Source organism: Triturus cristatus, chromosome 3_1 (assembly GCF_964204655.1).
Source record: "Triturus cristatus chromosome 3_1, aTriCri1.1, whole genome shotgun sequence".
NCBI lineage: Eukaryota > Metazoa > Chordata > Amphibia > Caudata > Salamandridae > Triturus > Triturus cristatus.
The window spans coordinates 135621120-135640964 of record NC_140583.1 but is presented as its reverse complement, the minus strand read 5'-3'; the positions used below and the strand labels follow the sequence as shown (position 1 = coordinate 135640964).

Here is a 19845-nt window from a genome sequence, read left to right as displayed (position 1 = left end):
GCTGGCTTCTTTAAAAAAGAGTTAGCATCCATTATGTCTTTTTCCTGGTGATACTCCTTTTGACTGGCTATAGAGCGGTTTCCCCCATCCTAAGGTTTCATAAAATCATCTTCTATACTAGGAGTCTGCGAACCTCTAGATAAAGCACCCCCCTTTGCGAGAGTTAGATCCTCATGTGAGGCTTCCTGTCATCCAGCTGCTGTCTTGGGAGATTATCGTCGTGGTCCAGCATGCAGAAACTAGAACACTGACTTACCCCATCCAGCAACAATGCCTTTGAGATATCAACAGCCCGAGCTGCATTGGGAGACCAAACTGCCTGATCCCGACTTTACGGCAGTCCAGTCCCCAAACTAAATGGTGGACGCTCAACAGTCCACGACTCCTCCCCGGAAGGTAAATGGATCGGTTGTTGTCCTCATGGGCATTACAAACATACATCCGTTCAGCTATTCTCAACAAGTGGGGGATACGAGAAACGCTGTCTCATGCTTTTCTAGTGTCATGTGAATGTGTACAAAAACACTGGTCTCTGCTCCTTGTCTCTACACCAACAGCTTCGACACTCTGTCAGGTTGTATGTTTTTTAATTCTATACCTGTGGTTGCTCCATAACTACTCCATACTCCTTCCAGCCGAATTATGACGACCTACGTAAAGATCAATCTGCAACTAGCCTGTTAATGCAATCTCGGATCCCTTCAATTCTAGATCTACACATGACCAGCCTCTGGCAGTGCAACACACTCTTTGGAAAATAATAGATGTACAGGCTTACATGTAAAACCCCATAGGAAATATTGGCAATTTAAATTAAATTATTCCAAATGGTTACAAATATGACAAAATATAATTTAATGTAAAGACATGCATTAAATAGTACATATTTCCAATATAATTATAAAATATTTTAATATCTCTTTTTACACTTAGAAATTTCTATGTCTAAAACAATTATATAATTTATTTCACAGTAATTGTTTACAACAAAATATTTACATTGTTTTTCCAGTTTAATAAATGTAATTAGTTGTCGCTGTACTTTACCCTGCTTAGATCTCCAGCCTGAACTTGGAGTCTACCTGTGGTAAAGTATAGGGCACATTCATAAAAATTGGGGGAGACATTAATACAAATATTTTATGATTAATATTAATGTCCATTAGTTCTACATATTTATTATAAATATAGAAATAAATACAAAAATGCAACAGCACTACTAACTTAAATTTGGACTACTTTTGAATAAAATCTTTAATGTATATATATTAAATTAAATTAGGATACATTTTCTTAAGTTATCCTAAACAAAATTCTCAAGTAAGGTAAAAGTAAAAAAAAATGTCTTGTTCATTACTAAGTATTAAAAGTAATGTGTATAATTTATTAAAAGTAGTTTAAAGATTGATCGAATTTATTTTCACATACATTTCTTATGCAAATTAACAAAACCTCTTATAATTAAATTACAAAGATGTGCTATTTTTTTTATAAAACATGTGTTTAATTTAACAGTATTTTCTATAGGGTTTTATTTTAAGTCCCTAATTCAATTAGGTTCTATTGGAGCAGATTGCAATATCAGTGGCTAGCAATGTGTGATTCTAGACTTACTTCAGCACTGAGGTGGAGTACTTTACTACATGTTTGGGTTTCTCTTTGGCTGTAATAAATATAGAAATGCAGTTTGAGAATAGCTATAGGTCTAGTCTAAGTCCTTCCCTAAACCCCTGCTTTACCCTCTTATACCCTACATAAACGCCTCCTTATACCTTCCTAATCCCCTTTATTCATAAGTATTTTCAATATTCCAGCCACTCCCCTGTGTACCTTGCACATTTACTACTAAAACATAGTCGGTGCAAAGACATCCACACATATAGATATAGGAGAGGCAGAGGAGTAACTCCACCTAGGTTTGTGAATAGAATTTTGTTAAATGTTGGTTGTACAAAATGCAGTTTGTAAACAGGCCTCTAGATTTGGAGTTTATATAGAGTGGAAATGAAGAGAAGAATAGAAATGAATGACTCTTCAGACATCTGACCACTGTGCTTAAACGCCAATTGTACAAAAGAACACACAAAGCTCATTGACATCACACTTCCAAGCAATCAATACAACACCAAAGGCCTAAAGTAGGAGGCTTGTTGCTCTCCAACGCTAGCAAATAACCACTCTAACCAGCACGATGTATTGTGCTAAAATTCTACAACAAACCTACAGTACCATGTTTACCTGCAGTACCATGTCAGCAATCAATGAAGTACAATACAAGATATTTGTTTAAAGGATATTTTCCCAAAGGTTAAAGCTTCTCCCATTTTTTAATGTTTAAAATGCGAACCCCATCAACATAGTTTCTCTCTTTTCCTCTTTTCTACAGCCTTACTGTTAAACCAGCTGACCATCCTAACGCATGTATTACACACTTACTTTGTACTCTACCTTGTAGCACTCTTGTCATCACTCTTGGGCATATAGATGGTAACATGTTTGCTCTTCAGCTACCCAGCATACAACTAGATCAGACAAGTAATAACTGTACGTCAGGCTGGCACACACAAGGCCCAATGCTAAAGCCACCATATCCACCACTACTTGTTTTAATAATACCCAGCAGCGTCCCAGCATTGTCCTAGAAAATGTGAACACCAAATGTCATTGTGTACAATGGGCAATTAGCAAGTAAGAAGGTAAATCCAAATGCAACTGCTGTCTAGATCTTCTATTTCTATTTGGTGTACTGTCCAGGTTGGCCCCTGATACAACTATTCCAAAAGAAAGTCACAATATCCACCCCCAAATCAGACTCTGGTGGCCACGTGATCAGACATGTACCTTCCAGACAGTGCACAGCTGTATGCGATGTATGTCAATAGCCGATGTGCTCTATACAAACAACGGGTAACATAACACAAACCTGAGTGTGACACAGGGTCCAAGTACAAATTGTAGTTTGAGCTGAAAAAATACAATCTGCTTCTGGCACAAGGTGGGGGATCGCTACGCGTGATTCGGATGGATGATATATGATTCAGAGCTTTCTGTTTCAGAGCCCTGATATCACCAACAGGTGCCAGATGGACTCACCGTTACTATAGTTGTAAACACTTAACAGAGTTTGCAACTGCAAACAATGTTTGCATCTCCCGTGCCTCAATCCCATTTTTTGATCAGTAAAGCTTTATCAACTACTAAAATAAGATTACAAGTGGATACTGATTTGATATTTAGAAGCAAAATGTTTTGGTCATCCTTTCAAAATACTGAGCAACTTATTACAACTACGGTGGTCCATAGGACTACCATAGTCGTGGTGGCGGTCCGGGGACAGCCGCACTACGGGCCCACCGGCAGTATTACAACTGCGGCGGGCCCGCCGGCACCGCTGGCATTAAGGATCCTGCGGGTCTTTCCCTGCCGACCATATTTTGAGTTGCCTCACGGCCACCCTTTTCATGGCAGTGTGATCGCCATGATAAGGGTGTTGGAGAGGTAAGAAAGAGGGCCCTAAGAGGGCCCCCTGCCGCTTCAGGGCCTAGGGGTATTTATTCATTCCAGTTCCCTCATGGTGGCCGCATGATGCAGGAACTTGCAGATGGTGCTATAACTGCGGCAGCATGCATGTTAGGCTCTCCAATGAGCCTTACAGACCACCGCCGTTGCGGCACTGCCGTGCCACCGACCGCCACGGATTGCAATTATATTCCGGCAGTGCGGGGCACTGGTGTGGCAGCCCACGGGACGACACCCAAAGTCGTAATGAGGCCCTGAATCTGTACCCGATGTGTCAATGGTTTGCAACAATTTTTCTGGTCACAAACCATTGAAAAAGTTACTGCCCTGTAGCTCATTTAGAAAAGGGAAGGTATCCCTTTTGGGCCCCTTTATAAATTGTGGGAAACGTTTCATGTGGAGTAGCTGGTCCTGTAGGGGGCTACTGCACTTCCCAAAGAAACTTTTTTTTAAAAAGCTGCCCAGTTTTCTTTAAGAAAATTGGCCACTCTTAAAAAAATAAAAAATAAAAATCTTTATTTAAAGGCTGTGCTGTGGCCAATCAGACAGAGTTGTAATTTGTGTACATTCAAAATAGTTCGGATTGCAACCCACTCTGTTTCAAAATGTTATGAAGTGACCCATTATTAAACAAGTCGCTTTGCAAAATTCAATACTGGCCGCAAATTGTGACCAGCCCAATAATAGGTCTGGGCCTAAGATTTTTTCTTTCCAGAATAAAGCTTCCAAAAGGCCTTAGTAGAGAACAGCTTCTGTTTTACAGAATCTATTTATCCTGTCGGTTCCACAGAAACCATATAGACAGCCCTTTCTTCTCATTCCTACCCAGGTCACTAACTCTGCTGCAGCAATGGGGCAAGCTTGGCAAGGAGTGGAAAGTTGTTTTTCTTTCCAAGTATTTTCTCCGAATGCCCGGCTTGTGCTCTCACAGGAAAGTCCCTCTCCAGAAGCCTTCCCTGACCCTGCACAGTTTCAGCAGTGCCTGCAGCAAGCAGATAGCTGTCAAGCGTTGTTACAAAATGCTTAGAAAGGAGTCATGATAATATATGGTGTCATCTGCATAGGCCTTTTAATACCATAAATATTGTTTCCAGGGGAATGTATGTAATGCTTCTTGTTAACAGGGTTGCTTGGATAGCACCGGGCGGACGTCTAGGCGCTGCTCTTTTCACAGGGCTGCTGTGACACGCTGACCCCGCGGGGCTCGGAGGAATCTCGTGCCACCTAAGGGCGACAAGTGCCACTATCGCCAGCTCTGAGAGCCAGGCATTTATGTGGCACCCAGCCAAATATTTATCATTTTTAAAACTCCAGGCCTTCGCTAATCCTCCCAGTCAAAGCAGTCGAATCGAGAAGCACTCTTCTTAGCAGCAGCATGCAAGCAGGTTTAGTTCCTTTTGCAAAAGATTTTGAATGCAAACGTTGGGGGAAATGATTACATATTTCTTTGAATAACAGACCAAAACCCTGAATCATCCAAACAGTGAGCTACCACGAGCCACTTAAAATAAAGGGTGACACCGAGATTAGTTTCACATCATCATGAAGAACACATAAAGGCGCTGATGTACTAAACTGTTTGTAGTCACAAAGCGTGCGATTCGCAAAATCACAGGCTTTACTCTTGCAAAAACGGTGTGTTGCAATTTACTAAAGACACAATGCTGGTTGGACAGTGCTAAGTGCACTCTGGTTGTTTTATATTAAAATGGAAGGATAGATAGATGTAAATTCTTGGAAGTCTGAGCCAGTTTTGGTGCCATTCTTCATTGGTGAGAGATACTGTGTCCTACATTAGGGGCCAGATGTACGAAAGCGTGTGGTTGCCATTTCCTAATAGCAAATTATAGTGATTCGATATTAGAGCTGAGATTGAGATTGAGATTGTATTTATAGAGCGCGGCTATCACTCCGCGAGGAGTATCTTGGCGCTTACGTCATACGGTGATGAAAAGAAACAGGATGTTGACTTACTAAGAATAACTATATTAAAGCAAGACAGCAATCCTCCGGGATGCCATAAATCCAGGTTTTGAGATCTTCCCTGAATGAAAGTTCAGTGTTGCAAAGTTTGATCTGGGCTGGGAGTTTGTTCCAGGCTCTGGCACCCAAGAAAGCTAGAGTTCTTGCGCCTTTTCGTTTATATCTAAAGTTGGGAAGTTTAAGAAGATTTGCCGAGGAGGATCTGAGCAATCTGGTAGTAATGTATGGAGTGAAACGTGCCAACCGGAATTTGGGCCGACCCTCATTTTTGCCCTGAACGTAATAAGAAGAATCTTAAAAAGGATTCTTTTAGGGACCGAGAGCCAATGCAGTTTATTCAAAGCTGCGGAGGCTGAAGACTTTCTGGGGAGTTTAAGCACTAGGCGGGCTGCGGCATGTTGTACCACCTGAAGCTTCTTTAGGACTGACCTATTAACTCCAGCCAAGAGGCCATTACAATAATCAATACGAGAGAGTATCAGAGCCACAGCTACAGACTTTCTTGCAGACAAAGGAAGAAACCGAAATAATTTTTTTAGAGTTTTAATTAGACTAAAACACATCCCTGCAACCGCTTTGGTGTGGGGAAGGAAAGAGAGGGAGTTATCGAATTGGACTCCTAAATTCCTGACAACTTTCACAACCTCCGGTGGTAGGGTTGCTCCGTCAGGCCACCAATTGGACGGCTGGAAGGGGGTATCTGCCCCAATAGGGAGGATCTCTGTTTTGTCCGTATTACACTTTAAATGATTGATCGACATCCATTGAAGAACTGCAGTCAAACAAAGTTTGAAGTTCATCTCGGCCTGCGTGGAATCATTCTCCAAAGAGATAATCATTTGAGTGTCATCTGCATATGACATAACTTCAATCCCAAAAGAATTAATCAGGGTAACAAGGGGAGCCATATAGACATTAAAAAGTAATGGGCTTAGGGAAGATCCCTGAGGGACTCCTGCTGTAATGGGTCGTTCAGAAGAGAGAAAGGGGCCTAGAGTAACCGCCTGTCTCCGGAGGGTCAGGAAGGATTTAATCCACCTCAGCACCATACCAGAAATACCGCTGCATTCGAGACGCCTCAGAAGAATGTCATGAGAGATCGTATCGAATGCAGCTGATAAGTCCAAAAGAATCAAGACGGCCCTCCTGCCCCTATCTGCAATCATTTTCAAGGATTCAGAGACCTCAATAAGGGCTGACTCTGTGTAGTGTCTGGGCCGAAATCCAGCTTGACATGGATGAAGGGTATGTTGCTCTTCAAAAAATGTAGTTAACTCCTTTAAAACAAAGATTTCCGTAATTTTGCCAAAAATCGGGAGAAGTGAAATGGGGCGAAGGTTTGAGAGTACTGCCGAGGCAATATGTTTTTTTTTTTTTAAGGGTTTGACCAGTGCCAATTTCCAATCAGTTGGTACAATGCCCGTCCTGAGAGACGAGTTGACAATCTGGTTTATCATAGGATTTACTACCTTTAGTAGTTTATGTAGGACTAACGGGGCGCAGGCATCCAGTGGAGACCCTGATTTGCATTTTTCAATGGCTGTGAGAGTCATATCTAGCGAAACAGGTTCAAATATAGAGATGGAGGCAGAGCTATCCATCAGCGGGGTGTCAGAGATGGGATTGCAATCTGGAAAGTCTTTCTGAATTTTGAGGATTTTTTCCTCAAAAAACAGGGAGATCTGATCACAAAATGACTGAGAAGCTAAAAGCTCCCTTTGTTCTGCCCTAGGTTTAGTGAAAGACTTCACAATTTGGGAATCAATTTCTGATTATCTTTGGCAATATTAATTTTTTTTGTGAAAAATTCCTTTTTTGCTAATTTGACCTGAGAAAAATATGCTTTCCTGCCTTCCTTGAACATTTTTTTTGTTTCTCCATATACCCCTTTCTCCACTGTCGCTCCAGTTGCCTGCAATGCAGACGTGCTCGGGCCAATTGGGGCGTGAACCAGGGAGTGTTTAGGTTTTTTGATTTTAGCGGCTTGCTATTCATGTCCGAAGGCATGAGAGCCTTGCCGATATTGGTCAGCCAGGACTGAAACAGGCGAGAATATATCTCTGTTATACCTGTCAACGTGGGAGCAAGATCGTTAGCCACCGTCAGTATATTAGAATTTTTAGCAATCTGTGCCCATGGAGGCCCGTGCTGAGGTTTATTAAAAGATTTCACTATCTGTGTCTTCGGAGGCATGGTGATTCTAAGGGGAATGAAGGAATGATCAGACCAGATTAAGGGAAGGGGAGTATCTGCAAAGAGCCAGGGTAAGTTAGAGCAGACCCCATCTAGGGTATGTCCTGCCAGATGGGTAGGACCATTCACTATTTGTTGCAGCGAGAATAAGTCTAGGACTTGAAGAAAACTGTCCCAGGTTCAGCGTTATCCTCTAAGTGGAGGTTGAAATTACCTAAGAGGGTGAAATTAGCGTATTTAAGCGTAAGGTAGCTTAAGGAGTCACTAAGAGAGTCAATAAATTTGGTATTTTGGCCAGGGGGCCGGTAAATAAGGGCACCTGAGAAACATGAGGTGGCATTTAAAGAGAGGCAGAAGCCTAAACATTCGGCTTCTACCATCGTGTCTGGTTCAAAAAAAGTAGACAAGAGAGTCACGCAGAATAATGGCCAGCCCTCCACCCCTCCCTACCGAACGGTCCTTCCTATGTATAAGATAGCCTGGTGGGACGGAATCCGCAACATCCGGGCTACTCCAATCCTGTCTCTGTCACAAACAGAATATCCAGTTGAGAGTCCAAAATGAGGTCTCTAATGTCCTGGCTGTGTTTGCCCATGGATCGTGTGTTAATGAGACCTCCTATGAGTAGACCCCCGTTCTTGACATTGCCAGACCTGGAGTTTAATTTCTGATTAGAAACTCCAGTCGAGAGTACGAACGGAAGGTCTGACAAGCATCTACGACAAGAACCAGCTCCATAAATAAGGTCCGGAGAGAAATGTTGGCAGGGAAATTTCGAGTTTAGGCTTTTTAGGACATCAGCCTGATACGTTCTCCTAATAGGTTGGACAAAACGTCCCATCCTTGTCCCGTCCTTGGCGTGGACGGGCGCAGACGGGCGCAGACGGGCGCAGACGGGCTTGCCTTTGGCGCGCCGCCGGCGCGCCCGCTGCACGTCCGGCCCAGCGTGATTTCAAGTAGCTGGCCGGCGCGTGAATCCCCAGTCTCCGCCCTTCCTGGAGGGTCTACCAACAAAGACACTGGTTGGGTGAGGCGGGACAGGGTGTGTCCGCTTCCCTCCAATCGAACGGCAGCAAAGCCGGCGTTGGACCGGGGAAGCGGAGGCAAGAAGCCCTTGAAAGTGATCAATTACAAAGTCGCCAGAATCAACACATTCAAGACTTTAAAAAAGGTTAAAAGACATAAATTCAATTAAAATACGGGAGAAGTTCAAGGTTTGTTTTTTTTAAAAAGGAAAGTGCAAATGAGTGACCTAACGTGTGCAAAATAGCAAACAGAGTCGCTTCAAACAGTAATTCCCCCCAGATCAACAGCAAACCAGCAAATTAGGAAATTGCGTTTGACACTCTTAGCGATTCGCAGTGGGTTGCATATGGACCTGCCTCATCAAAATTCATGAGCCAGGCTGCAATTTACGACCCATTGTGAATGGCTACAATCACAGGGATGGTGGCCTTCTGGGGTCAGCAGACCATCATGTCTGTGATTACTTTCTAAATAAAGCAATTTTTTTAGTTCGAGCCTAGCTGCAGCGTGTATGCACTGTTCGCTCTACAAGACTGCTGTAGTAGAGTATGGAAGAGAAGCTGCGCCCACTCTCCTCCCATATTTTTTATTGGCTTGTGTCATTGTCTTTCGTAAATGCTGCCTTTGGATTCGTTATTAGGCTTGTTAGTCCCTCCTTAGTACGGACATGTCTTCATTTGTACCCTCCCATGGCGCCTGGCCCCTTTACTTCGTTTGTTACAAGGGACCTGTTATTTAGTCTGTAAGCACTGTTTACTTTATCGAGTTTCTCTTACTGCAGGCGGACATGCGCTGTTTCAGCTGCAACCGTTTGTGTTCTTTTAAGCAGCACGGTCGCCCCCATACAGGGGCGCCTGCTTTCAATCACTTTAACCCGGTATTATCTTGTGTTTGTTTCAACCCCTCCCCTCACCCCCCAAGTAAAATGGATTTAGAAATGATTAGCAAATTAAGTAATGTGAACTGCAGGTAGCACATAATCCTGTGATAATGGGCAGAAGCTGACAACAGTACATCTGTATTACATGTCATCTGTACTAAAGCCACCTGATAGGTTGTTTGCAAAAGTCTATATTATTACCACCACCATCAATACCACCACCACCAATACAACCACCACCATTACCACCACCAATACCACCATTGCCAATACCACCACCGCCAATACCATCACCCCCACCAATACCATCACCCCCACCAACACCACTACCACCAAGACCACCACCAACACCAACAATACCACCACCGATACCACTACCGCCACCACCACCAATACTACCACCAATAACATCAACACTAGTACCACCACCACTAATACCTCCACCACCAATCCAATACCACCACTACCAATACCAATACCACTGCCAATACCAATACCACCACCAATACCACCATCAATACCACCACCACCACTAATACAACCACCACCAATACCAATCGCAATACCACCACCACCACCAATACCACCACCACCAATACCACCATCAACACCAATACCACCAATACTACCACTACCACCACCAATACCACCATCACCAATACCACCACCACCAATACCACCACTACCACCACCACCACCACTACCACCACTGTCACTACCACCACCGCCAATACACCCACTACCATCACCACTACCACCACTAATACCACAACCAACACCAATACCACCACCACCACCAATACCAGAACCAATACCACCACCACCAATACCACCATCACCACCAATATCACCACCACCAATCCCACCACCACCACTACCACTACCACCACCAATCCCACCACCACCAATCCCAACACCACCAATACCACCACTACCACCACCAATACCACAACCACAACCAATACCAACACCACCAATACCACTAATACCACCACCACCAGTACCAATATCAATAACACCACCACCAGTACCAATACCACCACCACCACCTATACCACCACAAATTCCACCACCACCAATACCATCATATATACCACCACCAATACCACCATCTACAATGCCACCACCAATACCCTACCACCACCACCAATACCACCACCCCCAACACCACCACCACCAGTACTAGTACCAATACCAATATCACCATCAATACCAATACCACCACGAAATCAACCACCACCACCAATACCACCACCACAAACACGACCCCACCACCAATACCACCACCACCACCACCAATATCACCAATACCACCACTAATACCACCACCACCAATACCACCACCACCAATACCAATGCCACCACAAATACCAGTACCACCACCTCCAATATCAATACCACCAGCACCAATACCGCCATTACCAATACCACCACCACCAATACCAATACTGCCACCACCAATACCACCACCTCCACCAATACCACCACCAATACCACCACCACCAAACCACCAATAGCAATACCACCACCCCCAATATCACCACTACCAATACCAATACCACCACCTCAGTGACTCTGGCTCACTAGTAGTAGCAGGGGCACTGTACAAGGCTGGAGCTGCAGCTGAGACCATCCCTTCCTCCATGCCTGCCATAAAGCACAACCCGTCGTGCATCAGGAAGTGAAGCCAGGGCCCTACTACAGCTGGAGCGTTTTTTATTAGGCCAAAGATAACAATGATATTACGCAATGCCACACTGCACACTCAAATCACTGAGAGGGCAGGAAATAGCACCCCCCTCTCTTCCCCCTGAGCCTTGACAGAGTAACCACAGAGCAAAAGGAGTTGGAGCGCTTTGTTAGTGTTTATAGCTCAGATCATATGTAACTCTCGCTCGATACTTTGTGTCTGTGTAATTTACAACACTAACACATCTTCACTGCACTATTTATCACTACTTTGAAGATGTCACACCCAGTCTCTTCCTCTGATATTTACAATCTAACAAGCACTCAAGAAGGCCATTTATGCAATGCAATAGGTCTTGCATTTGCAAGAGTTTAAGCTATTAGAATTGGAAATAACAATGCCTTTTATTTATGTTTTAAAACCCAAAACATAAATAAAAGGCATTGTCATTTACAATGCCAATAGCTCAAACTCACGTGAATGCGAGACCTATTGCATTGCAAATCCTTGTTTGTAATGCAGCCTGTTTTCCTTACAGGAAAACAGTTTGCATTTCAAAAAGAAAAATGAAAAGCTACCTTTTCATTTTTTAAGAGTAGGCAGTGGTCTGTGGGACCACTGCCTGCTGGTAAAAAATGTTTGCCGCCCACATTCACGAAAGGGAAGGGGTCCCTAGCGGACCCCTTCCCATTTGTATATGGATTAACACCCACTTTAAGTTGGTGGGAACTATGAATGTTTTATGACCGCATTCCTGGTCGCAAAACAATCGTACATACCAGTGCGACTCGCTATTGGGAATGGAAACCCTTAATATATCCTTCCTAATAGCGATTCGCAAACCCTATTTTGCAAGTCGGTAATAGGTTAGAGACTCACAAAATAGGATTGGTACATGCCAAAAAGCATTTTACCGATCTCAAAGAGCCCGGTGAGCCGTTTGCGAGCTGCAAAATGCTTCGTACATCTGGCCCTAGGTGCTAACTATGTAGGAGTGAAGTTTTATGTCTAGAACTTACAGTTTCTGGTATATTCATAATAGGTACTTTGGTACTCTATAGCTCTCTAGGGCTGAGAGCTTAGGGTCCAAACAGTGCTTAATTTGTAAAATAATAGGTGCCAGGACCCTGACCAAGAGGCCACTGTAGCGTGCATCACCCTCGCCCCTGTCATCGCTGCCTGAACAACCACTGTTGTGCGACTCTTTAGATTATTCTATGTCTCCATTCCTGCATTATACGGGGAAATGCAAAAGGACAACTGCCTCATAAATATTTAAGAGGTGAGGGTTTTTGTGACTCCCTGCCATAGGACATTTTGTGTTGATATTGATTAGTACATCGGTTGCATCACAAGATGAAGGTGGGGTCGCAAACCATTCAGTGTGCAAAAACACTGACTATTTTGCGATCCCACCTTCTTATCTCTGGTCCAAGATTAGTTTGTTAATCGAGTAAAAATGATACTTGAGGTTGGTGGTTGGGTGAGGGAATTAGTGTGAACTTTTACATTACACATGGCCAATATTAGATTAGAAAATGTTGTGCTTTGTGTTGCCTCATGATTTATACATGTGATGTGGTTTGTGCAGGCATGCGGGCCTCTCTGCTCTAGTGGAAATTGCATTATACTTGTCATGTTCAAAGTAATTGTACCTTGATTGAGTTCAGCTGTGCTCTGGTGTCGTGAAATTGTGGACTTTCTGGTGAAGTTTTGCCTCCTGTGGGTGGTGAATTGTACCCAATGTGAGCGGTGGTGTTTTATAGTTATAATTGTGCCCTATGTATATGTAATTCTATCATTTGAGTGGAGGTTTGGGCTATATATCTGGTTTGTACATTGAGTGGTAGGAGTTTCACATCGTTTGCAGTGTGATATGCAAGCAATGCATCCTGTGTGGGTGAATGGTTATATGTATGCTCCACTGTGTGCAGAAGGAGGATGTCCAGTTTCAATTATTCTTCTGTGATGGATATTTTTTTCTGAATCATAGGTACTGTGCCAGTGGTTCCTTCAGGAGTTCTTGGGAAGAGTGTTCAGCTTGTGGTGCATACATTACTTGCTTGGCCATATTTACTATTTTTGCAAAGTTCTGTAGGCACAGCTTAAGTGATAATAATCTATTGATGTAGTAACAACTGAGGTGTGGGGTAAGAGGCTGCATGTCACTTCTAGTCTATGTGACCTCTGCTTTATGTGATATTACATCATGTCAGCCTTGTGCTTATGTTGTGTAGTTTGTTCTATTGATATGTTTTTTCTGCTGAGTAGAGAGGGAGGGGATTTGTGTCCTGTGTGGCATTTATGTTGTATGTTTGTGAGTGTAGTTGTACAAGCCTGTGAGTATCCCTTCTCCACCAAAACTTTGCCTACTACTGTGAAGTCGTAAATGCTTCTACAGGTAGCTAGTACTGGTCCACTAAGGGGTGGCAATCTGAACTCTGACCTCACACGATCCTTAGCATCAAAGCAAAAAATCTTGGTATAATCTTTGACATAATTTTCAAGCCTGTATAAGTAGCAAAGGTTTTAAAGGGACTTGTTTTCATGCAAGGTATTGCTTTTCCTAGTTCACGGATGGGATAAAAAACATCTCCAGATAATAATGACAGGATGGTGCGATAGCAGAATATTGATACTTGTGGATCTGGTGAGGACTGCAGGCAGGAAGTGCTTGATACGCTATTTGCATAAGAAAATACTATATATTTTTTTCATTATCCTCCATTAGTTATTAGTAAGGAAGAGGTAAGAGAATCGTTCACCGACAGTATTCGGTTAGTCTTAGGGAGATAAATACTGCTGTGGTCTGTGGTAGATGCCGCCCAGAAGTCATAGGTATATGTATCAGGAGCTGCCATTGAAAGGAAGTGGAAATGCACTTTAGATGTTGCCGGTATTGATGGCTACTGTGCGGTTGCAGACTTCGCTGGGCTGACAGTGGGTGAGGAAATGCTACGTAGTCACTGTAGGTTTAATTACATGAATCGCGCATTCTCTCTGGTGTTTGTCCTTGGGGTACTTGCTGACAGGTGCTACACCTGGGATCAGGTTTGCCTTTGACAGGTGGTATGGTTTAGTGGGGTACATAGTGTAAATTAATGTTGGAATGAGGAAACAAAAATCGGACCCTTTGTACATTTAATATTATTGTGTGTATCATGCAGAGGATGAAAAGTAGCAGGAATGGCTTTGATGCCGTTAAGGCTAGCAGGAAGAACTGTTTTGGGGTGGTCACTTGAAGAGATTGTCTAACATGTTTTAAACTACTACAGTGGCATTGGGGAGGGAAGCAGCTGAAAGGTTCTGTCTTTACTGGTAGGCAGTGGTTAGATGGGGACCGGGCATCAGTCTTCCAGTCGGTGGTGGACAGGGGAGCAGTGGGCGGCGGTCACATGTTCACAGTGACATCCGAGGGGGGGTTTCAAAGGCGGGCGGGAAACATAACTGCTGGTTTCGTAGGGGTGAGAGTAGAGTGTAATGGATGCGTTAGTAGCAGGCACGAAGGCAGTGGTCTGTGTTTGGAGGTGGTCAACTGAGCAGGCTTCTCTTGAAGGTGGATCATCAAGTAGGAGAATGTGTTTGGTGGGCTGTCTGGAGGAAGTGTTATGTAACTTTGCTGGAGGGCGCAGCAGTAGTATTTACTGATGTATGTAAATCGTCAGTTGAAAGGGTGGATGTGACCAATGGAGGGACCAGAATCCTTTTTCATGGCTGGGGTGAGCCCCTGCAGTACGTGGGGTTGCTGGTCTGAGAGCTCTTGACTAATGCAGAGAATGGGGGGCCCTCTCTATTTACCTAGAAAGGGGACCCCCTCACGTTTTGTTATGCCATTGCATAAAACTATCGTTTGATGGACAGATTATTTATACAGCCTCCTTGTGTTACTTTAGTCTGAACGTTATAAGGAAGATCCTGCCGTATACACCATTGGCTCTGCAAAAAACTGTAGCCACAGCACCTATATCCTCAAGACTGGACTATTGCAATTCACTTTTTACTAGTATCCACAACAGAGGTTTAAGAAAGCTGCAGGTTTTTCAGAATGCAGCTGCCCGTCTCCTCCTATGCATCCCAAGACACAAGTAGGCAACCCAAGCCCCAATCCACCTACATTGGTTACCAGTCAAAAAAAAACCCATCAAATTCAAAGCCCTGTGCATGGTTTTTGAGCTCAACTCTCTCAATCTTTTCTTCCCTATGTCCCATCCAAATCTCTTCACTTTACATCTAGTGGCAATGTGACTGTCCTCAAGGTCAAAACTGTCCGACGGGGCAAGAAAAGTTTCAGCACTTGCAGGTTGTGGAATCCCTTACCATCTATGTTTAAAAGCAATCGGACCCTCACTGATTTCTGAAAAAAGTTGAAAAACCTGACTGTTTAATCAGTAAATGCTATAGGGTCTCAGTGTTCTTCGTGGTCACTCTAGTAGGTATTAGCCACACTTAATAAATACTATTTTCAATTAATTTCATTGAAAAGTAAAGATCTAGCGTCTGGCTTCAGAAGTCAGCCTGCTCCTGCTGCGAAATATATATTTATGTATGTGAGAGTAGATGGATTAGAGCAAAATCTAGTGTATCTGTGCACCTCCTGTTATCAGTCGGAAGCCTATAGAGGAGTCTCCCCAAAATATTCTCCCATCACTTTCAAAAATAGCTGTTCACATAAACAGTAGGTGAGGACGTTTTCTATAAAAATGAGTGCTGGGTGGCAATCTAATTCCCACCTCTGGATCCTTACTAGTCTTGAAAACAAGGGAAGAAAGGGCTGGTTTTGCTGCATGGATGCCCTTGTATCATGCCATTTGTTCATGGATGCATAAGGATTGGGCATCGGAAAAGAACACGTTTAAATTCTAACAGAATTGAAGAATAGCAAAAACAGATCATCTTAGGGCACCAAAATGACTATTTCTGGGCCAAGGGCCTGCAGCAACAGCACCCAAGTGGGCACAGCTCTCCATTCACAAGAACCGCGGTAGAGGAGAAATGAGTGTGCTGTGCACCAAGCTATATGCAGTAAGAGAGGTTCATACAGTCATTCACATACAACCCCAGAAAAAGAGTGAAGATACCTTGCTCTGTTCAAGGGGAGGCGCAGGCACCTACTTAAGCTCCCCATTTGGAAATGCTGATATACTGATCAGTCTTCTGATCCAGGTGTTGACAAAGTGGCATCATATACTTCTTACGGGTGCTCACAGAAGATTATTGTTAAAGGCAGGAGAGTCTAAAATTGTACGACAGAAAACACTTTCTACTTTAATTCAGGAGAGTCTTCAACAGTCATTGATATAAAAGCACAAGGTACAGCAACACTAAGTATGAGTATCAGCACTTTGGTCTTGCAAACCAATAATATTTTTATTTTACATAAATTAATACATAGCACTAGGGAGTGTGCGTAGACTGGTTGTTAGGGGGAAGTTACCAAAGGAAGAAAATACATGTAATTGGTTCAGGGAGCATCGCCAATGATCACATATTTGGTCAGGAAGAGAAGAAGAGGGAAAGGTTTAGGTATTTTGAGCAGGAAGAGCAGGAAAATGGAGCTGAATCAGCAACTCAAAAGAGAGATGACAGAACATATATTTCCGGGTGTAGGCAACAGTTGACAAAAGCATAATAAAACACATTCAGTGTGCCGCACATCTGGATGTTCAACTAAAAACAGACCAGAACGGGAAAAAACAGATGAGTGAATAATTTAGAGACTTTAAAGGAAAGATCACATCTGTAAACGTAGCACTTGATAATCAGCGCCAGGATACCCTCTGTTGTGCCTTGTAAATATGTATAGCGAGACCCTTCTGGTTCCTGCTGGAGTCTGTAGAAGAATGATGTCGTTATTTAGGTGTCATTCTGTGCTTCTCTGTACCGGGTTACTCCTTCCTTTAACACTGTCCTACTGTATGTATGCTGAGTCGGTGTTATGTCGTGACGCAGTACCTCTTTTTTCAGCCTTATCCACAGGTTCCGGGCCGACTGTGACTGAACTTTCAATAGGAACTATGCCTCCTTTGAAAGCCTTGCACTGGCTGGATTAGGCTGCCTCCACGCCATTGCAAAGTCAAGGATCATTTGTAGCAACCATGCGACACAAGAAGACGAAGGTACAAGACCCGATTCATATTCTTAAAGGCACTTTGTCAAGTGCATGTTTACTGCGTTTCAGTACTTGTGCTGATATGAGTCTCATTTCCATCGACTATAATATAGCCTTATAGCCTGCCGTAGCGGGCTATACCGGCTATTAAAGGCCCGCTGCAGCGTTAAAGGCTCGAGCCGAAGGCGAAGGACTTTAACAAAAGCAGCGGGACTTTAATAGCGGTATAGCCCTGCTACGAAGGGCTATAAGGCTATTAGAACATTCTGCCACTAGAGGGCAGAATGTTCTAACAAATTAAACAAAGGCTTCTCGAAGCTCGAGGGGATTTAAATCCTCTCGAACTTCGAGAGGCTTTTGTAAAACATTGGAATGTTGCTCTGCGGGCCTTTACCGGCCCGTAGAAGCATGGAGCACTCCATTGTCTACAATGGAGTGCTCCACATTCCAATGTTCTAATATAAATCATCATTGTTTCATGGACTAGAAAAGCTTAATACCATGAAAGTGCATTTTCATATCAATGAGGACCTTCGCACGGTTTCTTAACGACATTGTCGAATTGCTTTTCATTTGCAGGAAGCTGTTGAGAAAGAACTGGAAACACTGTTAAAGCAGGATATCATTAAACGCTCTATTGGTCCCACACTATGGGTTGCACCCATAGTGGTAGAGCCCAAAAAGGACAGTGGAGGTGCTGTGCACATCCGTGTTAACATGCGCCAAGCTAACATGGCAATTGAGAGAAGACAACAACATACTGTTCTGCACATTGCAGATATGAATGCACGGCTGAATGGTGCCAAAGACTTTTCATGTCTTGATCAGAACAAAGGGCATCATCAACTCAAACTAGAGGAACACTGCAGGCACATTAGCACCTTTTCAACCCATGTTGGTTTGTTCAGATATAAAAGACTACGTTTTGGTGTGTCGTCAGTAACAGAACTTTATCAGGAAGTCGTTCGACGCGTAATACAGCCTGTCACACATGGCGCCACTTGAAAAGAACATGACAAAGTTCTTACACAAGTATGCCATTGCTGGCTAAGGCCATCTTACTTTGAATGCAGAAAAGTGTGAGTTTCACAAAACAAAACTCAAATTCTTTGGGCATATTTTCTTTGAAAAGGAAATGATATCAGATCCGGCTAAACTACAAGCCTTATCGACCATTACTCCACTGCAAGATGTGACCATGCTGCAATCCTTCATTGACATGGCCAGTTACTGTTCAGGTATATTTATGATTTTGCCACAGTCAGTGCCGCATTCAGAGACTTGACAAAAAAGAACGCTGTGTTCAAGTGGCCCATGAATGCGACCGAAGCTTTAAGACAATCAAACATGCAATTGAGAACCCTACTGAAATGTCTTATTTTGATCTAAAACTACATACTGAGATTGTAGTAGATTCCAACCCAGTGAGGTTCGTTGGGATCCTTCCCCAGTACAGTGACTACTACAATGCTCAAGGCACGTTATGGCTTATGGGATCTGGAGTCTGTCGCAGACCTAACATGCTTATTCCCAACCTGAGAAAGAAAGTCTAGCTGTGGTGTGGGTTTGCGAACACTTCCACATGCTTCTATATGGAAAAGACGTCACCCTTGTCACTGACCTCCAAGCTTAACTTACTATTTTTAGGAATCCTAAAGCCAAGATGCCTCCTGATATTAAAAGGTGGGGATTGCGATTGCAATAGTATGATTACACTATAGTGCTTAGGCCAGGGAAAGATAAAAATTCCACGGACAAATTTTCACGTGTTGTAGTACAGTGTCACAGTACAACGCCTAAAGCGGCTGAGGCCTATGTTAACTTTATAGTCACGTCAAGCATACCTGCAGAACTTTTAATGGAGCAAATTCTTGCTGCTACAAATAGAGATAAAGAGCTGTGTGTTCTCAATGACATTATTGCCCAGGAATCCTGGAAGAAGCAAGCTCAACGTGAGCTAGGAACACTCTGTCAGTCAAGAAGGCATTATATTATGAGGTTCTAGAATTGTCATTCCAGAGAGTCTGGGACAACAAGTCATTGAACTAGCTCATGAGGGTCATCACGGAATAGAGCTTTTCGAGACCGAGTGTGGTTTCCTTGCCTTGACGAAACAGTTGAAACATAATTAAAAGACTGTCATGTGTGCAACTGCTTGTCTCCCAAAACAATGCAGCATCCATAATGTATGTCTGATCTCCTACAGTAGATGTAGGAGAGGATTGCAGTTGATTTTTTAGGCCCCCTTAACAATAGACACCATCTAATGTTAGTTGTTGATCAGTACTCACGAGTTCCCCTGGTGGAAGACCTGTCATCAACCACGCATGAAAAAGTCATTGGGACATCAAATTACATCTTTGCAACATGGGGAGTCCCCCCCATTCAGAAGAGTCCGACAATGGCCCACTGTTCAACAGCTGGAAGTTTAAAGAGTTTCTCACA

The 19845-nt window shown here is 43.3% G+C and overlaps 1 protein-coding gene across 2 annotated transcripts in view; it reads right to left on the bottom strand.

Annotated features, from left to right (window-relative positions):
• LTO1 (LTO1 maturation factor of ABCE1) overlaps positions 1-19845 on the bottom strand; it is a 202814-nt gene that overhangs the window by 57117 nt on the left and 125852 nt on the right. Inside the window, exon 5 of one of the 2 annotated variants that reach the window (XR_014978724.1) lies at positions 16398-16524. The exons of the other annotated variant lie outside the window; for it this stretch is intronic. The gene's annotated coding sequence lies outside the window, so the exon portion shown is untranslated. Of the gene's footprint in view, positions 1-16397; positions 16525-19845 lie in introns of those variants that run through there. 2 annotated transcript variants of the gene reach the window in all.